This window comes from Larus michahellis, chromosome 6 (genome assembly GCF_964199755.1).
Source record: "Larus michahellis chromosome 6, bLarMic1.1, whole genome shotgun sequence".
In the NCBI taxonomy this organism is placed as follows: Eukaryota; Metazoa; Chordata; class Aves; order Charadriiformes; family Laridae; genus Larus; species Larus michahellis.
The window spans coordinates 39327890-39349155 of record NC_133901.1 but is presented as its reverse complement, the minus strand read 5'-3'; the positions used below and the strand labels follow the sequence as shown (position 1 = coordinate 39349155).

General features: G+C 39.9%; 1 protein-coding gene across 3 annotated transcripts in view; it reads right to left on the bottom strand.

The window, feature by feature from the left end:
• The window catches only part of JMJD1C (jumonji domain containing 1C), a 167090-nt gene that overhangs the window by 75309 nt on the left and 70515 nt on the right, over nucleotides 1-21266 (bottom strand). The window contains exon 2 of one of the 3 annotated variants that reach the window (XM_074593130.1): nucleotides 2242-2550. The exons of the other annotated variants lie outside the window; for them this stretch is intronic. The gene's annotated coding sequence lies outside the window, so the exon portion shown is untranslated. The remainder of the gene's footprint in view (nucleotides 1-2241; nucleotides 2551-21266) is intronic. 3 annotated transcript variants of the gene reach the window in all.

The following is a 21266-nucleotide window of genomic DNA, read 5'->3' as shown; positions in this document are numbered from 1 at the left end:
TTGTAGTAATTTCCATTCTCTTATTCTCATTATACATCTTGCCTCTTCCTCTGTAGTTACCATCATCCCTATTGGAAATTAAGCCAAAAATACTTAATGTTTTAGTTGTGTATTATTGTTATTCTCTACCCTTCTCACCATATAAAAGCTGCTTCTTTTTATTTGTTTTCACATCATTTGCAAGATCAAATTCAACTTTTAGAAACAAAGAAATTGGAATTAAGTCTTCTTCCCCTGTCCCCCTCCCCCCCCTCCATTGGTCACAGGATTCCTGCGTTAGTCTTACTATGCATCTTCAGGCTGGCTATTCATCCATTTTGGTCTGCAGCCCAGGAGAACTCATCCTTACTTGGGATTCAGTTTCCAGACAAATGTTACATATCTGTGACTTTAAGAAATTGAGTCCTCAGGCTCCTTATACCTGTGATCAGCTTTGGTTATTTAAATTTGCCACTAAGATTCAAAACCTAAATTCCAAACCATCTTCCCTGTATTTTTTCACGTATTTCAAACAGAATCAACTCATGATTGCTAAGAGCGCAATTTTAAATTCCACTTAATCTGATTAACTGTAAATTGCCACTGAATGGGAAGGTCCTGAACGCCTCACCAGCCCCAAGCATTTGGTCTACATCCTCTGTCAGCCTGATGCATCAGAGCTTACCCCCCGACCCTGACCCATCTTCTCCAGAGTCACCTTGCTGATGTAACTCACACCTTGGCTGCGTGACTGCTAGGATCAGCTAGACAAGGGCAGTAAGACTGAAGCCAGCTCTTTCAGCAGCTGATTAAGCATAAAGTGAAACCGAATCCACAATCCAAAATTATTTTCTAGAATATCTTCATTGCTTTTCAAAATGAAGTCTGAAGCAACACTGATTTCCTGTTGGTTCAGTGACTAGTTTAAGGAAGAAACTTGCCAGCAATCACATCCAGGAATTTCTTGGCCTTATCATTTCTTCTCTAATCTCTACCTGGGAAAGTAAAGCACCTCATAACAAGCAGTATTTATCTAACAACACTACAGAGATCCCTATCCGAGTCTAACCCTGAGGCTAATAACAGATTCTTTACTCCTTCTGTCATCTTTCTCCAAAGTGATTTTGAGCCAAACTGATTTTGGTCTGTCCTTTTTACACCAAGGTATTTCTTCTAGTCTACCATATAATTACTACTGCACAACTTTTGCTTTTGTTCAGTTATTTCTGAACAGCACAATGCGCTTTAAATACACCGAGTCCAGTTATTAAGAGCATTCTACCATGCTTCTAGTAGTACTCAGATGTTTTCTATCCTGACCTCTATCAGAAGCTCAGTTTTCTCCATTTTGTTGTCCAGGCTCTCAGTATGTGTACACAACACTTCAGTTGTTTCTTAGTAACCACAACCCACTATTCAGTGAAAACCTTTCCCTCACTGCAATGCCTGACTATCATTTTCCTTAACCTTGGAGTTCTTTTCCTTCTCAATTAGTACTAGTCTTCTACCCACTGGCACTTCTCCACATGCTGAGACAGAAACAAAGGTTCACCCGACAGCCCTCTGCTGAGAGCTAAAGCCTGAATGGAAGTTGCATAGGTTGGTCAAAGCTTTTTTCCTTACACTGAAGTTCCCAGCCATTGCACTAGCCTTCTTCTCTAAAGGTAATTTTTCTAGGTACCTAGGGGCAGAGCCTAGCAGCAAGAGTGATCTATTCAGGGCTCTCTCCTCCAAGGACCATAAGTCCACTTAAGATCATCAGGCCATCTACTCTATGTCTTCTACAGTACAGTATGCACAACTGTAATCCACCATGGTAGAAAGTTTGCTGTCATTTATCCTATCAGGAAGGCTAATGATGGAGCCTCTCCTTCCCACTCCCACTCAAATCCCTTCAGGATCTTTCTCAGCTTTCTCATTCTTCCTTATCTTCCCATTCAGCAACATCAAAAGTCCCACCAAGTTGTCTGCAATTCCTCAGCTACATGAGCCTTCTCTTAATTCTTGTATCTGGTTTAAGTTCCAGCCTCATCACCAGTTGCATCTTGAGCCTCTCCCATTTGCCCCCCTCCCCCTTCATTTTTTAACTGAATTAGTGATTCCATACATACTATATTTAGTCTTTATTAAATTGGCCATTTTTTAGGTTTCCTCCACTGCTCCCTTGATTATTAACTCTCATCTCTTTCAAGTCCTTGCCTTCAAAAAGGATACACACTAAACCCCCCTGATATACTCACCAGTTACACAGCAACTACTTACCAGCTGCTTGACTTTTGAAACCTTTTGTCTAAAGGAGCTTCAACCTTTCATTTAGTTCAGCTGTGGTTAGCAGCAGGAATCAGTCTCACACTCAAGTTCAAATGCTGTCCATAAATTACATTCAAATCAAACACTAGTCAGTGATCTTCAAGAAACAAGATCTGCTTCCAGTCCCCTGGGAAAGGGTCCTCCACTGGCTTTGTTGACCTCTGCTAAAAGCTCAATGCTTTATAACAAACTGGATGTGTCAAAGATGTCTGCTTTGGCTATTCCCATGGAAGTCTATCCAAACTTGGCACAGTTAGAGGCCTTTAAAAAAAAAAAAAAAAAGAGAGTTCACAGATGTTTAACTGAGAAATGCTTGCAAGCAAGGGACCGTTTCCTTTCCTGGCAATCACTGCTCTCGACTAGCAAGGGCCATGGCCTCAGGGATCAGAAGAGAAAGTGTCCCTCATTGCTGGCACCCAGCACTAAAGGGAAAGGAAGACACAAACCAAGGAGAAGGCAAAGGGGGCAGGAAAAGAACCACCAGAAGGGCAAGAAAGAGTGAATGGGCACAACAGCTGGCAGTGGATTAACAAGAATAGAAAGCTCTGTGTACTATCACCGCACATCCCCCTTGGTAGCTGGAAATGCACCTAGAAACCTCATGCAACATTCCTCTGGTTTCTAACTGAGACAAATTTTTTTTTTGTACCTGGGCCACAAAACCAACCAGACAACTAGTGTGAAAAAAAAAAAAAAAAGCTTTGCTCTGTAAAATGCTTGAGTACTAAATGACAGACTGAGGAGTTAAGCTTCTCTCTACCTCACTACCTTCTCTCCATCATTGAAAACAGGCCTCCTTCAGGGACCTCCCCTTCCCCAAATTGACTGAAGGCACAGTACTTTATTTCTAAAAGTATGACCTGTTCTCAACAGTGCCAAAGCAGGTATCACCCGGGCACTCTCTGAACTCTCCCCATATGCTGTTCTGGTTGACACCATCTGCTTTTTCCTGGCCTGTATCACTTCTGAGAACTTTTGCCACTGGCAAGATACAGCATGCTTACAGAGGGATGCGGAACCCTGTCTTTTTTTTTTTTTTTGCTTTTCAAGTTAGTATAGCTCCTGTAATATTTTTCTTATTCTCCTGATCATGTTCAATTCTTTGTAATAGTATTTTAATTGACTTTTTAAATTAAATTATTATTCTTCGGCCCAACAAGCCAGGTGTAATTGATACAAAACTATCAATAAATCAGATAACAGCATCAAATCTAGGACTATTCCAAAGTTTGGGGTTTTTTTACCCCTATTTAAGATATCCTCAAGCTGTGCTTATTCAAGATGTAAAGCAAGCAATGGATGGAAGTTTAAAAATGAAGCCTCCTTTTGGTCTTTATATTCTCATATCTGTAAAATGATTTTAAGAACTTTACTCCCTTTCTCACCCCCAAAATAACAAGAAAAAGCTCTACATTAGCTAGGTATTTAGGGAACAAAAGAGTAACACTCACTGACAGGTTTTTATTTTTCTCTGAAAGAGAGCTCTTTCAGACCAAGACCCCCAAATGGAGCTAGACAACAGGACAAGCACTAAATCTCTAGGACACCTCCCACCACCACCCCATTTCATAATGCTATAACATCATACATGGAATTACTTCAGGACAATCTATAAAATGAATGACCCATTTCTGGTCAAAAATCCCAGCTGTGACTCACATAGCCATTCGGCCTATTAAAAGCAAAAAAATCATAACCTCCCCCCCGCCCCCCAATCTGTCCTGATACAAAAAAAGAAGTGGGGCTGTTTTCTAATGAATATAAGAGGTAAGAACTTTTTGAGAAACAAGCATAGCTACTTTTAGAACTACCTTTCCTTATTAAAAAAAAAATCACTCTGGCATACCATAGAAATGTTTAATTTCTCTCTCCCAGTCATTATTCAGTCTCCAAAACAGTTTCTCTGTAAGTTTCTCTTTAACCGAGTTATACCTAAATTTCTCTGTCTAATCCTGAAAAGAAAGCGGATAAAGAAAAACAACCCACGGTTTTGAGTTTATTTCAGCAGAAGACACTTTGTATTAAGTGGCTATAATTGTGGTTTTAACGATAAAAGAAAATACATAATCCAATTCAGGGAGATGGAATGGAGATATTCTAGCTATGGAAGATCTCTCAAATTCAAATATGTTTACAAGAATTGTGCCTTCCCCCCATTGTCAACTTTTACTCTGCCTTCAAGCTAAAAGATGACTTAAGTAACATATCAATGGACTTCAGAACTAAATATCTCATCATTGTAATGAAAAAGAAATGGACCACTAGTTGTCACAGCAGAACCTAAATTAGGTTTCTATATTTAGAAGTACAACCTTTCTTTTGAGGATAGTAACATGCTTCAGTTGAAGGGCAAAAGAACTCATTCGAAGTTCACGCAGAACCTCCTGAATACGAGTATGGGTGGCAAAAGAGAGTGAAGTGAAAGAAATTTATATGTAATGATGATGATTAGCAAATGTAATTATAACATAAAAATTAAAATTAATCTTGTAGAAGATGGGAGGCATATGAAATTGAAAACTGAAGTTTAACTAGTAAGTTCTAGACCTTTAAAGAAATTAAAAGGACAAAGCTATTCATTCCATTATCAGCTTTTTATTTATGACCTTTCGAACAGAAATGAATTAAAACATTATAATGACACCAGATATCTCTTACAGTAGTAGTGTTGCAGTTATTAAGGTCTAAGGATGAAGATCGACACTTCTATTTCAAAACTGAAGAATTTGCACTATTAACGCTTAGCGGTTTAATTCCTCTGTATCTGTCAATCCAATAAAATATATCAGCTCTCCCACAAGCCTTACTCCACATATTATTTCACAAAAATACCAAGGATTTTTCTTCCATTGCAAATTCTGTTATACTTCAGTTACTCCTCTACTTAGAATCATAGAATCATAGAATTGTTGAGGTTGGAAGGGACCTTGAAGATCATCGAGTCCAACCTTTAGCCTACCCTGACAAGAGCCACTTCTAAACCATGTCCCTCAGTGCCCCATCTACCCTTTTTTTAAACACCTTTTTAAACACTTTTGTTCACTGACACAGATTTTAGAAAACTGATCCTCGAAGTGAAACACCATATTTTAAAGTAGACTCTATCTGTGAAAATTGTTCCTACTTCATTTTTGCCTTTCATTTAATCTCATTTTCTTTGTCACTGCAATGTTCCCAGTCTGCATGTATTAAAAATAGTCAAGGTGACCCTAACTCACTTATTTAGTATCTAAAACATCCAGCAACTCCAGATGTTCCATTCCAAATACATGCAATTTATTTTCATTTCAATTTTAACCAGACACCAGATCCTCTTGGACAGATAAGCAGAAAAAAAACGCAACCTGCTGAGCAAAGCCGCAGTACTCAAAAAAGTTGCGTTACGCAAAATGTGATGGACTTCATATTAGAAACTACTTTGGTTCATACATATGCAATAGGAGGAAGGAAAAAGATGATTAATATAAAGTATATTGAATTAGCCACAAGACTGGAACATAATTAGTTAGGCCAGAAAAATTTAATTCCCAATAGTATGCAATACATACGTAACCTTAACATTCAGCCACATAGCCATGAAGAGGAACTGACTTGTTACTTAGGCATTTAAATATTTAGCAGAACATTGGCAAGTTACTGAAATACTTGTGTGCCTTCTTGCTGGACCAACCTGCCAGCTCTGATTTCAGTATACATTCTTTCAAACACGATTATTTTAGGGAAAAAGTGGAACCCATCCTTTTTGTTCTCCTGTCTGGTAACACCTTGCAGCTCTACTTCTCACTTGTAAAAACTTAAGACCTTTTTCAAAAGTGCTTTCTCTATGATGCAAAGACACATCCCACTGAACTCTAGATTATAATAGTTTTAATGATATAAAATTTATACTTTATTGGAGTTGGCATTCTGCTGCACCATCTAGCTCTTCCAAAGAACTCTAACAACGGGCCAAAAAATATGTTTTAAGGACAAAAGTAGCTTGATAAGGATGGGAAAGAAAAAAAAGGGAAAAAATATTCATGCAGACTTTTCTGGGGAGGTATTGTGCTGCAGAAGGTAGACTTTTAACAGGAGTACAGTAGGAAGAGAGGAAGCCACTCTTCCACCTACTGCTTGGCAGCAATGTGGCTGGAGAGCAGAAGCCAGGCAGACCACAGGAGCCGTGGTGTGCCAGCACCTCTTTCATCACTGCTCCTGACCAGAGCTGCACTGGATGCTCACAGGTCGCATTCAATGCGGCTGTGAAAGTGCAATGAATTAACTTTTTTCTTCTTCCTTTTTTCTGCAGCAACATTTCTGAAACCAAACTCTCCTTCAAGGGGAGGACACTCCATACAAAAGGTGGTTGACGTCTATGAATGCTTCCTAAGGGATGCAGCTCAGATAAATATACTTTAATATGTTTTGCCTATCATTTTATCAAAAAGCACAGGCAAGAATTGAATTCCAGCTTGCTGACAGGTGAGTTCAATATAGAGATTATTAGGAGCACTCAAACCAGATGCTGCCTTACATGCAGCCATTTAAACATCTACTTCAGAGCTTCCCCTCCATGCCCCCCAGGGTGGATTGGGCTGAGAGATATTCTTGAACATTTACAGAGTCTGGATTCCTTTAGGTTTTATATATTAGCAAAAGACATATGCTAACATATTAAACAATTTCTGTCTGAAGATCAGTACTGTTTTGTGACAACTTTGCCGTCTCTAACATTTACCGAATCGCTTGTTAGTTTTTGTGCCTGTTGCACAAGCAAGCAGTGGAGTAGAGGAATACTGACATTTGAAGAGGGAAGCCCAGTTTCAAGATCCTCTTCTGTCTGCTTCAGAGCAGTTTTCATTACTCCTCACTCTGAACCTGGAACCCGGACCAACCTCTCCTACCTCCCGTGTCAGCAGCAAAACCACACTCTGGTGGGGAAAGGGACCGCTTGACCAAACAACCTCCCCGTGAACATTTCCATGAGACTTCTCTATGTTTTAGAAACAGTTTATTCTGCCAAAAAGTGCATTTCTGTGGCTACTTCAACCATCTAACAATGGCTGATGCTTTAATCCAGTTTGGTTTACTAATGTAAATGGACTTCTCAGTTGGAAACGAAAGCCATTTCTACCTCTACCATATTATTACAGCTGACGGGGGGGAAAAAACCCCTTGCATTAGAACAATGAGTATGATTCTCCACAGCACAAAGTACTGAATTTTAGAGGGTATCAGCCTTCAGTGTACGGTCTTTAGTGAAGGGCAGCATTTAATCCAGAGAAAACAGATTTCTATACCAAGCTTTGAAAAAGGATTTCCCATGGGTAGTCTGTTTTGACAACAGTTACCACATTGGGACATCTGAAATTATTACAGTTTTTCCCACACTAAAAGTGGAGCCTAGATGACCATCGATTTCAGAAGCATTCATGTTTGTTAATTAAATGCTCAAATTCTCATATTTACAAAGAAAAGGAGTAAAATGGGACTAATCAAAACTTACTAACCTAAGCACTGTATTTTTAAAAATAAAATTATCCCCTAATATGTTTTCTTCTACGTACCACCAAGCTACAGTAAACATTAACTTTTTAATGGTTAAAGTAAGAAAAATTATGTAGAACATCCTTGCACTTACCACATTAAAATAAAAGGCCTATTGTGTTATAACATCTGTTTAGCTAGCTAAAACTCATGTGAGTAAATGAGAGTAACTCTTTGTTTCCCTAACAGATTAAGAAAAAGAAGACAGGTTGTGTTAAATAGTATTAAATACAGTTAGATGCTTCTCAGAAAACCATGCCTAGAAAAAGATCTGTTCCTATACTAAGAACTGAACTAACACAGGTCTGGGAAGAAGTAACCAGACTAATATTTTTTTGCACATATGGTTTGAATAAGCTTACCATGCAGATATATTTGTATGATACACAGTTAGAAAGAAACTAAATTCTGCTTCAGATTATTTTCCTTAACTGTAGGTTATCTACTTTCTTAGTCTCAACAGAAGTGATTTTGAACAATTGTGGTTCATCAGTGAATCTCATCTATTTGCATTAGAGTTGCCCATAATGTAAAGGTAGCGGAAGCAGCTGGCTGATGTAGCCAATGTATTTACATTTCCTCAGAGCCAGACTGAAGGAACTGCAGCCGTGCATGCGGGAGTCAGGAATAAAACCCTGCACTCAGCCCTGTGCAGCACCAGGAACACAAACAGCGTGCCAGGTGTGCTCCCGAGGAGCTCCCACTGGGAGATGAGATGCCAACAGGCGAGCGAAAATGCCCAGAGCCTGCACAGTGAGGACATCACACCCTGCCCATCTGCTGTGCTGCTCCACATCATCTGCTCCAGCAGGCGTAGCCTGTGCTCCAGCCAGGCTCCCATGCTGTGGCTTATCACCGTAGGGTCACAAGCTGCTGTAGGTCCCTGGAACTGCCTTAGTGAGTGCTCCTCTCCTGCAGAAGCAGAGACAGCATCGCAGGGCCTTTATTTTAAACATATCAGCCGCTCTCCTCTGTTTGCAAGTAGCAAAAATTCACATCGTTTTTACTAGCACGCTTTTGATGTGAGGAAATCTTAATCTTATCGCAAAGGCCAGGAAGTCCTGGGCTAGGCTGGTAAGTAACTGCACACTTCTTTTTCCTACAAGCAGTCTTCTGTTGGACTGGTGCTGGCAAGGCTCCCTGAGAAGTCACGTGTTTTGGCATTTACTCTTTTATTGCAGTATATAGTTCCTCTTATAACTTCCCAATCTACTGCTTCTGCTTCTCTGAAGAAGCAAGCAGATGTCCCTGTATTTGTTACATTCACACCACATTTCAGTACTTCATTTCCAAACATGAGGTGCTTTTTTCCGAATTATTACAGGGGAAAAAAAAAAATATTCTGCCTTCCTCAAAGCTGCAGGTGTGATGTAGCAGACCAAAGCACTACTTGCATCACCCCTTCACGTTTCCCTAAGTTCAGAGAAAACTCTTCCAGACACGCAAAGACTATCACCCTGGCTGAGAAACCTCAAACATGAGAAATGCTCTCACTGACAAAAGCAACTTGGGGCAAGGCTGGAGAAAAAAAAAAAAAGCAGCTTTTAATCACAGGTCTCAACATGCAGAGCTGCTATCAAAACATCCACACCACTATCAGAAAACACAAAGCATGCCAGGTGGCACGTTTACTTATTGTACCTGTGAAATTTTAACTGTCTGGTACAGTTTATCCAGTGCTGACGACCTCAGTGCACACACGTGCAGGAGCCTGCAGGTCCTTGCATGAACCGCATAACCCAGCTTCTGGCACAGGAGACATCTTGGGGCTTACCTGAAGAGGTCTACCTAAACATCTCTGGGTTTGCACATTAGTACACACCTGAGATGATGAAAATTTGTTTCCCTCCACCGTAACATACATAAAACTAGCCAATGAAAACACAGTACATTTGAGAGAGAACATCCATGTTTACATGAACAGGTAGGATTCAGATGCTGTGTAGTACTCCTAGTGTATTCCTTCAATGTGAGTGCTCAAATTCATGTGGGCATATTTGAAGTATGGAAGTGTAACTGAGGACTGTCTATGCCACATCTCAGTTTACATCTTATAGATAAGACTTCAAAATACTGACCTACAACATAAAAGCTTAATCCATACTCCTGTTATTTGAGAACATTCAGATGGGTAGGATGAAGGCTGAAGACGACTGCCAACAAGTCCATATGGGAAGATCATAGACTACCATTCCTTGAAAAGAGCTTACAAGAGACTTTACTCAGGAAACTTTGTGGCAGTAACATGTTATTGTACTGCCATGAACTTTTTGATTTTTTTGGAAACGTAAAAATGGCTTCCTCTTATCAATTCCCTCAGTACCTGAGATTTCAAGCCCTCCTTTTAGCAAGACTCTGTCACAGCTAATGTGGTGATCAGGTTAGCTGGTATCTTCTTCATCTTGTATCTCCACTAACTCTTTTGCTTTTTCTGATGGTTGCAAAGCAGCTGATTGCACACGTCTATTAAATGGGGACTAATGGCAGGAAGTTGTCTTCAAGTAGCTCCATTTTTCTCTTCAAGGCGCAGAGTGGCACTGGATAATTGTACATTCAAAACAAAGACTCTTTCATATAAAGTGCCCAAGGTTGACAAGGCTGTGTATGTACAAGGCAGTCAGGGAGCTGATGAAACACTGGCTTTATCTCCATGCCTCAGACATGTAAGTGGTAGCCCTCAACACAGGCTGAGATATGATGACTTTGAAGCTAAACCTCAGTAACGGCTTTATTGTTTTAGTTTAGGTGTGGGGTTTTTTGCATAGACTAATTCAGGCTAGAAAAGAAAACTTACCTTGCATCTCCAAAGACAAAATAAACCATATCCAAATGTAGGGATTACATGGATTTCCTGCCAAAACCATGAAAATCACAAACTGAAAACTACGTATTATTTTGTCTTGCTGTCTGGGTTTGGTTTTTTTTGCTGGCAAAGTATACTTCTAACCGGTCACAGAAGATTTGGATGAAACTTTTATTTGTCAGAAAGCCACTCTCAGATACATGCCATGCTTTGAAGTCTTAGGTAAGAAATCCTGTAGGCTGACAAATACCCACAGCCACGCACGGCAGCTAATGCTATGGAATTAGAGCTGGGATGGTCACAACAGGGCTGGGGAGAGCAATGGGAGTTTACAACCCAGGCGGATGCTGAAGCAATGCAAATCAACTTCTGATGCTAGGAAGGGGAAGGAAAGAAAATTGGGAAGGCCCAGAAATTTGACTTTACAGGTTCATTTCTTTGTGCTGTTAACAATGTCTATCCTATCTTCATTGAGGAGGATGAAATCACTACAGAGAGTTGTTCACTTTAACGCAGGGGCACAAGAGGGCATAAAGAGAAACTTCCAAGAGGGCAGAGAGAGACCTGGAAAAGGCATGTCAAAATGGAACAGCATAATTCTCTCTCTGACCACATATACCTCCCTAACCCACATCAAAGGATCTTACAAGAAAAAAAAAAAAACAACACAGAAACCTAAAAGGGAAAAAAAAGAAATATTTCCTAAAGAAGGTAGCCGACAAAATCTTGTCTAAGTGGTGTATGATAGCAGAAGGAACTGCTAACTACTGTTATTGTCATCTCTTCCTTCACAAGAATACGAGCAGTGATACCAGGTCAGACCAGGTCACTACCTGGTTTCAGCAATTCCCCACACACACAGACTTTCTCCTCCTCGAAAACGGAAAGGGGCACACAGAATGATCTAGCAGCTACTGGCAAACCGCGGTTTACGGACCGACTTCCTGAGCCAGAGTCCGCATCCTATTTCACCATCCTCTCCCTGAGTCAGCATAACCGCTTGCTGTATCCATGTACATTTTTTACCACCATAGCACAGCATTTGGTGCCAAGGGCAACGTGGCAATAACTTTATTATTCCCTATGTGGATAAAGTACTAAAGTACTTCCTTTTGCTCATCGTGAACTCAACTGTTCCAGTGTCTCACCGGGCATCCAGTGGTACCTCAAGGCAATCATTTTCGATGTGCTATCTCAACAGCATTCATTGCCATACAAAAATCTGCCACCCACCATCAGCCCTCTTCCAAGCTAGAGAGCACAAACCTGTTTAAGACTACCAAAGAGAAGATACTACCTACTCAATATTTTCTTTTGACCCTCTTCAATTTTACAGTTCTACTATATAATCCTTGAGGTAACCAGACTGCATTCATTATGCCAGGTAGGCATGCACTGTTAGTTTCTACAGTCACATAATTTGTTTTTGCTTTGTCCTTATTTCTTACTCTTTTTCTATTGCTTGCTGCTGTTCAGCTGATCACTAGAGCTAAAACCAAGACAGAAACAGCAAGCTGTAGTTAAGGTCAATTAAGGGCATATGAACACTACCTGCTCTTTAGAATGATGCTAAAATGCTTGGTAAACAACCAAGTGTGTGTTTAGAATTAATTATTTTAGAGGGCTAGTGGCATTACAGTACCAAAATACTTTTTTTAAAATGCCATCAATGCATTTCTGAAAGGAAGAGCTCCACAGGGAAGCTTACATCAGAATGGAGAGCTTGACAACGGAATTCCTACATTTTATGGAATTAAGTTCATAAAAATTTGGAATTAGAAATAAAGTTACTTTAGATTAACAGCTGATCTACCAGAACACAATGTTTCCATCAGTATGTGACACTGTCAACACTTGTACGAAATCAATGTGAGCTTCATATGGGAGATGGGTATAAACCAGAGTAACAAAACCTTTTAAGTTGACAGTATTACTCTAGAGTCCTGAAAAAAGCTTGCATTCGTAAAGATCTATATTATTTGAGAAAGAAAGCTGTAGTAATGGTTTTAATTCCCTTGTTACTGTCAATAGCTAAAAAGATGGCTTAGATGAACACTTTAAATGCATTTATTTTATGCATTTTAAAAAACTTGAAATAATTTTTACCATCCAAAAGCTTTATTTAAGTTTACTGTAAAATCTTCATAGTCTTACAGACAAAATATGAAGAAAACATTAGCAAGACAAGGCTTGTAGGGAGAGAGACTAGCAAAAGATATGACTATAAAAAGACAGTAGACCAACTGATGACTTACAAGGAAATCTGCAAGCATACAGTATCTTTAGACCATCATAAATCCATATCTCTTACCAAAGAAAAAGCCATACTTTTCCCAGTTTCATTATTTTATTCCACAAAGTCTTTGTGTGTTGATAAATCTCATCTTAGTGTCCTGCGCGAACACTGAAACAGCATTGCCTTGGGTGAACTTCACATGAAAATACTTCCTGAGGCTGTTCAAAAGGATGTTTGCCAACAAAGCAGCTTGTAAAAATGCAGACTGAGCAGGAGAAAGATAGACTGATATTATTTCCAAGATCATACAAAAGACCCCCATACACTTCAGCCAAGGAGGAAAAACATTTCTTTTCTGTTTCCTGAACTTTTAAAGACAGCATTTATAAGGTTCTAGATTGTAAGAGTGCATTCTTAATGGCAACAACATCCCTTCAGATATCTATCAACAAATCCCTTTTGGACAGAAAGGGAGACACAGGTATTGTAGTTTATTTTCCAACAGTGGCTTTTAGTATAAATAAAAGTATTTTTTCTTTTCCAAGTTTAAAAGCTTGCTTGAATTCCATGCTATACTGGCATAAAACAATCAATTGACCTGACTTCAATTTCATCTGAACACACAGCATTATTGATAGGAATTTCTATAAAGGAGGGAAAGAAGGTATAGCTGTCTTCATAGTTTTCCAATTAAAAAGCATTAACTATTTTAAGCATTAGAAAGTAGAGCAGAAATTGTGTTTGAGGAGTACTAGGAATAAGCCTTATATAACTTTTGACCTAAAGTAAACATTAAAAAAAGTGATGCTTATATTAAAAAGATACCTGATCATTTCTATTTTTGTAGCAACAGTGATGGAATGGAAGAACTCAATTCCTGATTAATATTTAATATACCATGTATCAAGATACTATCTGCTGAGCTTTTTTTTTTGAGCGCAACATAAATATAGTAAAAATCTGTACTCTGAATACTTTTTTAAAGTATTTAAAGTACTTTTATGCAGAATAACTAAAAGACACTCCGAAGTATTTCACATAACACAGAATTTAATCAACTAGGTCTCAGCTACAGTTATTAAATTCGATCTCATATAATGCTCTCTGCCATATTCCACCATGGTATTTTGTATAACTCCACAGAAATTTTCTTTTTCATCTGTCCTTTACCCACCCTAGCTATTAAATAAACTTTTCAGTTTTTAGGAATAAGCACGTTCTGGACAATTCCCAGCACTAGGTGCAGGGTAATGGGCAAAAGGGAGAATAAAGATACATCATCTGTGTTATTTAAAATTTAAAAATACTCAAGTGTTTGAGAATGATGGAAAATGCATAGTGAATCACTAAGGACCATCTTACACTGTTGAAAAACTGTAATCTATCAGTTGGAGTTTGAGATGACCCAGAAAGAATATTAGGCATAGATACTGTCAACCTCTCATTACGTATGCAACTTTAATTACAATTTTATGCAGTTAAGAGTGAAAAAAAACCCAAAAAAACCCAACCAAAAACAAAATCTGCATTTCGGGAACAGAGCATTGAAAATTTGTACAGGCAACTTAATCCTCCAGCCTCATCCACACATAAGAAAACAAAATTTTATCCAATTTTTCAATGGCTGACTTTGCAACCCAAATAATGGCTTTAAAAGTATGAGTTGTTTGGTCTGTGATCTCCTAAACTCAAAATGGAAACCAAGATTACAGAAACTCCATCATGTGGAAGTATGCTGACCCCACCAAGATCATAAGTCTAATTTGAACTTTTGTATTTCACTTACTAACCAAATGAAGTGAATGAAAGAGCAGCAGGCATGGGGGGCCCTGTCTGGAACTACATATATTATCTTACTTTAAAATATTCTCCCTTCTAAAACAAGGGTACCCTGAGATGAGGATCTCCTTGAGCTTCCAAAACTGAATACTAAGTGTTTCACTGCTCAGAAGCCAAGCTATGTTCCTCCCAGTAACTGAGGAACCAGAAACTCTGGCAGGCTGCCACAGAACACAAATCCAGAAGACCTTGCTCAAAACCAACTTACCTCATGAGATGCCTTTTGAGCTAAGGAGCCCAAAAACCTGTGCTGCAAGGCAACCACAGAAGCTGTAACAGCTTTTAACAGAAGACTGTTCAGACCAGTCTGTAGAAGGGAGATGAAAGACTATGTAAATGAGCTTCATAATTATTTGGTAGACAAGTGTTGGTACTCAGGATTCACAGGTTTTATTTTTAGTTCTGAAAGGAAGTATGTTTTTTTAGAGACACAACCCTTTGCCTGGTCGATCCCAGTTGGCCTCTTTCTGCTTTCACTGCTCTTACCACTTTAGCAAGAGAAGTTACAGTACTCGCTGCAGCTGCTGATAGGTTTTCCTGTAATGGTTATATGAAACTCAGTGAGTTGATCCTCACATTGTTATTCACAGAATTGTACAGTGGCTGCAACCAGACTTAATGCATAATTAATTTCATACTTACGCTTCCTACAAAATTCTGGCCTTACATTTAAAGAACTATCTACTCAGCTCAAGCAGGAAGTTCATATACAGTATTAGGGATGTATCAGCCAGATTTTTTATATAAAGAAAGGCAAGTCCCATAGAAATAGAACGGCTAGACACCAGGCACATTGAGAACTTTCCACCTGCAAATGAGTCCCTCACTACTGAGAAATATGACATAGTTACACTGTAGGGGGGTTTTCCCCCTTATAACCAGAAATCTTTTTCTTTTCAAGTAATCACACTTTCTTTTTTTATTTTATATCACATTCTTACAACCAAAGGAATAGAGGTTTGCGCTAGAGATGCATGTCACCCTGTAGACTAATGATCAGTGAAGGAGGCACCGCCATGACTCACTGTACCCTCAAATAACCTCCAGACTGTTCCGACAAGAGCTGCAGCAGAACACGCTGGCTGCTGACTCAAACAGATGCAATACGCACGGCCTCATTCCCTCGCAGAGCGCAGTGCCTTCTCTCTGCCATTAAATATGATTCATACGCAGCACATTGCCAAAATCAAAAGAACAGATCAACGTTAGCAGACAGTAAATTCTAAGTCTGCTCTTCTTTGAATATTACATGCAAATAACCTCTAGTGTAATTCTGCATATAGCAACTTGCCTTTCAACCTCAGTAAGGATGTTACAGATTTGCCACCTTCAGTAAAAACAGACATCCGTTTTGACCATGTAAGCACCCAAAAGAAACATCAGAGATGCCTGACACCAAAGTAAGGTTAATAGATGCCAGTGTTTTGCATCAACTGTTTGCTACTAGCTGACAATGGTAAAAGCGCTGACATCAAAAGTCATTAAAACCATGTCCAAAAACCACCTTCAGATTTCATAGAATCTAATATTCATCTTGACCCCTCAGAAAAGGAGCCGGTGCCTTTGGTAGGAAGGAGGCCCTGTGACAGAAGAGCTTTTGAGCAATGCCGTCAGACAGCATGGCATGAAACAGCTCCTGTCTTGACAAGAAAGTCAGAGAGAGACAGACTTGGCTAATAATCCCCATCCTTTTCACCCAGACAGGATGTGGTTCTACAATAAAGAGACACTATCGACTCCATTAACCTACAGTGCTGGAAACAAGTCATGAAAAATGTATTCATTTCCACCGTTCATTACCACCCTCAAAATAGCTGCTATATGCTTACCTATCACTTGCAGTATTCTTCAAGAGAATACTGTCATCTAGAGAGAGGAGCATGTCCTAACTAATTTCTTTCTTAAAGAAAGAACAAATCCATGAGTTAAACCAACTCTTTTTATCTGGTGATATTTTCATATATGATCAATCAGTACCTTCCTGTGGTATATGCAGACTTCTCAAACTAGAAGAATTGATCTTACTGCCTAGAATTTTAAGGTTTCACTAGCAAGGAGTTTACCTTTCAGTTTTCAGTGACATAAACTGTGAGGGTTTTTTTTTCAGGTAAAGCAATAAATAACCAGGACAGAAAATGTAGTTTGAGATTGGTATTAAGATGGATATCAGCAAATAATTGTGTGTACATCTTATGTGGCTACAACAATTTTCTCCAGTGATACTTGAAACATGTACCATAATCCATGAAAACAAAATGTATAACTCGTTTCCCCCCCCCCCCCCCCAAAAATGTTATCATTAAAGAATGACATCAACTGCATGGCCAATACATGTACGTCTTTAGCACTCCATCTCCCGATAAACAGAAATATCCATTCATTCATGTATCTATCTGTATACCTCTCTGTATTTTTTTAATCCTTTTCTCCAACTTGTCCTCCATAAATTCAAGATGTACGAAGTCATCATGCTGTTTTGGCATTTCACTTACTGAACCTTTTCCTGCCTCTTTCTGTGTTTTTACAATAAATAAGAACTTTATCAAATTAAGACAGCCTGCATACTGTAATAAATATCAATTTACAATGTTTTTGCCACCAAAAACATAAGAGAGAAACTGTCAATATGTAGGAAAAATACCTTCCAAAGAACTAGTGACCTTCATAATGTATTTCTGAGAGTGGCTTATACCCACTGAGTAACTTATTCCCCTCCCATCCAAATAATAGTCCTCCCTCTGTCAAACTGAAGATGAACAAGAGGCTTATACACCACGTTCAGCGTCACAGGAGCGTGACGGGCTTTGTGATAATATTCAAGCTCTCAGAAGTTCCCAAGAATGCTCCCCCCAGAGGTGTAATTCATTCCTGTGACATGTCAGAGCACAGCATGCCAGGGAGTGTGATTTTGTGAGGAGTCAGCTCCCATCCTGGGATACCTGAGAGGATCACAGAACAGTCAGCCGGTGACTCATAGCAAGCGAGAGTCTCTGCGTGGGGACAGGGCTATAGATAGGAGAGTCGTTCAAGCAGCCACAACCCACTTCCTTTCGCTGAAGGCCCTCCAGCAGCTTTGTTACCAGCCAGACAGCAAATCTGCAACAAAGGCACACCAGACCACATGGGAAAGGCCTGCATTTTAGAGACTGCACCCTTGCTTGTCAGGTGACTGAACACAAGCTGCCTCATGTGAACATGCGTTTCATCACTTTAGTGAAGCATTATCTGGAGGCAACTGCATACCGCGTGTCCTGTGAACTGCTGTGACTGACCACGTACAGGCAATATTGGAACACGGCATTCAGCTTTGAAAACAAAGTGGTGGAGAGCGACTGAACTGAAACATCCTGGCCTCTGAGGATAGCAAAGACTGCCGTAAGGAGCTATTTGTTGTTAACAATCCTGTACTCCGCAGAAAACGCAAAGCTCTCATTCCACTGTCCTTGGACTGACTCCGGTGGGAAGCACAGATATAAGAGGGGCACACACCCTACACACCAGGTGGGTACCAGCATCACGAAAACACAACTGAACAGCACAAGAGGGGACAGAGGATCCAGAGCCCTGAATAAATACCAAATGGCTCTGAGGAACTATAAAGGGAATGACAGAGAAGGAACAAATGGCACATTGACACATTTTGTCCCCATTTGTAACATCTGCTTTTTCTTTTTTTTTTTTCTTTTTTTTTTTTTGTCTAGACTATTATGGTTTCAAGTTTCTTTATAAAATTAAGGTTACTGAAACTGAATTGCTCACCAGGCTGTGGAACCAGAGTTCCCACAAGCAGAACGCTTCAAGGAGGGAGATTTGAAGCTAGCAAAGAACCTTTAAGGAGAAGAGGTTTTCAGCAGCTTTGTTTTTATGAGAAAGCTCTAGCAATCAGGAGGTGGCAGAGGGCGAGGTGTCTGTACTCTAAACCCTGTATCTGGCCTCAAAGAGCACGTTCTACACTCTGCCCTGGCAAACCGCGTTATGTGCACAGGGTTCAAAAGTGTGGTCCAGAGGACCTTTTATCTCTTATGGCCACAGGAGGAAACTCACAACAAGACATATTTTTTTATTTATTTAATATCTGTCAATTTCCTCAGAAATCTGGTTAGCCTCTTCTAAAACCACTTCAGAAGAGGTTGTACGGCTCACTGCTCAGTTCCTGCTGGGTTAGGAAATACTAGAAATGAAAAGCTTTCTGTATTACATGGAGAACATCTACAATCTGGCCTAGATGACCTCCCTACAGTCATCAGTCTTGTGAAATGGATCCTTGCACAATATCCGTCAAAACGAGAAAAAGAACAGAATCGGGGATGAAAAGAAGAATGGAGCTGAGCAGTGTATCCCTTCAGCATCCTATGTGTCTGAAGTGGGGAATTTGTAGGCATCACAGAAGAGGGATCAGAGATTCCTCACACCTAGATTACGTTCTGAAGGATTTGTGAAATGATAACATTTCTCTGTCTGTGACCATCACTCCAGTTCCTTCGTCTTTCTTATGCAGAAGTAGCATGGGGGGTTTCCTGCCTTCAGTTTTTCTTACGACAGCTCTGATGAAAGCTGTACGTCACTGATAATCTCGGACTCTACGCAAACACACATACATGCTCCTTTCAAACACACGTACATACCCCTTTCAGTAGCTCCTCCTCTATTCAACACCCCACCTGCAATCAAGGCGAGGGATTCTCTCCCGTCCTTTCCTCCAAGAATAGCAAAAGTGACAGCATGAAAACATCACCGCAAAGGAACAAAAAGAAAAACCCACTGGACTCCATCCTACTCTGATCAGCAATCTTCTGCGGCAACGTAATCCTCCTTTCAAAGGTAAAACAGAGACAACAGCTACCACCAGATATTCTATGATTCTATTTATCTCCGCAGGTAGGATCCATGTGCTCTGGTAAAAGAGCAGAATCATTCTGAACCACCTTCAGTCTCTTCTTGCAGATAAAAGAACAGGGAGAACAAAGACTCCCCCTTTTGACACCAGTGAGCTCCTGCAACAGTTCTCTGAATTTGGAAGATGACGACCTTATATTCTGGCAGTCACTTGCCTGAAAAGGCTGTGTTTCAGTGTATACCCCATTCTGGCTACAGGTAGGAAAAGAATAAAGCAGCAACTGCTGGAGACTGAGTCCTATGTACTAACAAATTTAATCTAGACAAACAAAAGCTGATACTAAGAGAGGAGAAAAGCAACGAGACAAAATGGTAAACAGCACAACTACACTGTGATTTTTGCATTTCCCCTCACATCCAAGTTTTTTTTGTTCTTTGCTGATGAATTCCCAATTCCCTTTTTATTCCTGCCAGCAGCCTCCACCCCAACACAAGCCCCTCAGACAGCTCTAGAAGCACTAGCATAGCTTGTATCGTTGTCAAACAGCAGCAGAGAATTAAATCAGGCACCAGTCATAGCTTGGAACCAAATACAAGCAGTTCAAGTAGACAACTCTACTGCTTTCACACCTATCCCATTATTGATAGCATCTCCTTTCAAACAGTGAGATACAACCTCCAATCTCAAAACAAGCAGCACATCCTGGAGGCAAAGGAAGAAGTGACTGAATCCTCCTTTCTCAGCTGAGCCGCAATCCCAGTAGGCAAAAGAGGAATTATAGAATAACATATAGCCAAATTTTTGGATGACTGCTAAGATCTTATCAAAATTGGGTATCAGTCAAAATGGCGAGGGGGGGTGGGGCGGGGGGGGGGGACTGAAGTCTTTACTATTTCTATGCCTAGGCATCATAAGAAATCACAACTGAACTCACCTCTACCACAAAACTACTCAAGAGAACGACTTCTCAGTAATAAAATTATATTTCCAGCCTTCATGGTTGCGAGCTGAGCCTGAAACTATTAACAGGCTGCAAATCATTGCTTGCATGAGTCTGGAGAGATGACTCAGATCTGTAAACTGCCCTGTTAATCTCAAAGCAGAGCACTACTGAGTCCACGGCCATGAGGTGGAAACTCTGGCCTTTCTCCACATACAGTATAAAAATGAAGTTTTTGCTAAGGAATTTCACCCCTTGCAGTCAGCAACTACATTATTTTCCCCACCCTACAACTCCTCCCACTTGCAAGCTCATCCCTCAGAAGGTGACTAACCTGCATGACAGTTCAATGAGTAGTAAAACATAAAGAAAAAAAGAGAACACAGGTTTTGTCTGCATAGCAAAAGAGATAAATATATGGTCTGGTGAACTGATCAAAGCCACCGAGGAAGGGGGAAGGTGGGGGAGATTCAGTGAAGGTGGGTCCAAGCTACCACCAAGCCACCACCACATAGAACACCCAAAATACTGTAGGAAAAAAAAAAATATCTGTGCAGAACAAGTTATTTGAGGAGCATGATAAAAAACACTGGTCAAGAATTACAAAAGTTGAAAACATACAGGATTGAGCATCATTTTACATGTGGATTTTTTAAACTTTTTATTTCCACTACTCTGATGGGAAGGCTGCTTGAAGACAACATTGAAAAAAAAAAGAAAACAGAAAACTAGACTTACTTTTTACAGTTAATTTGTGGGTAGGTTCATACCCCCATTCTCATGTCTACCTTGGAAA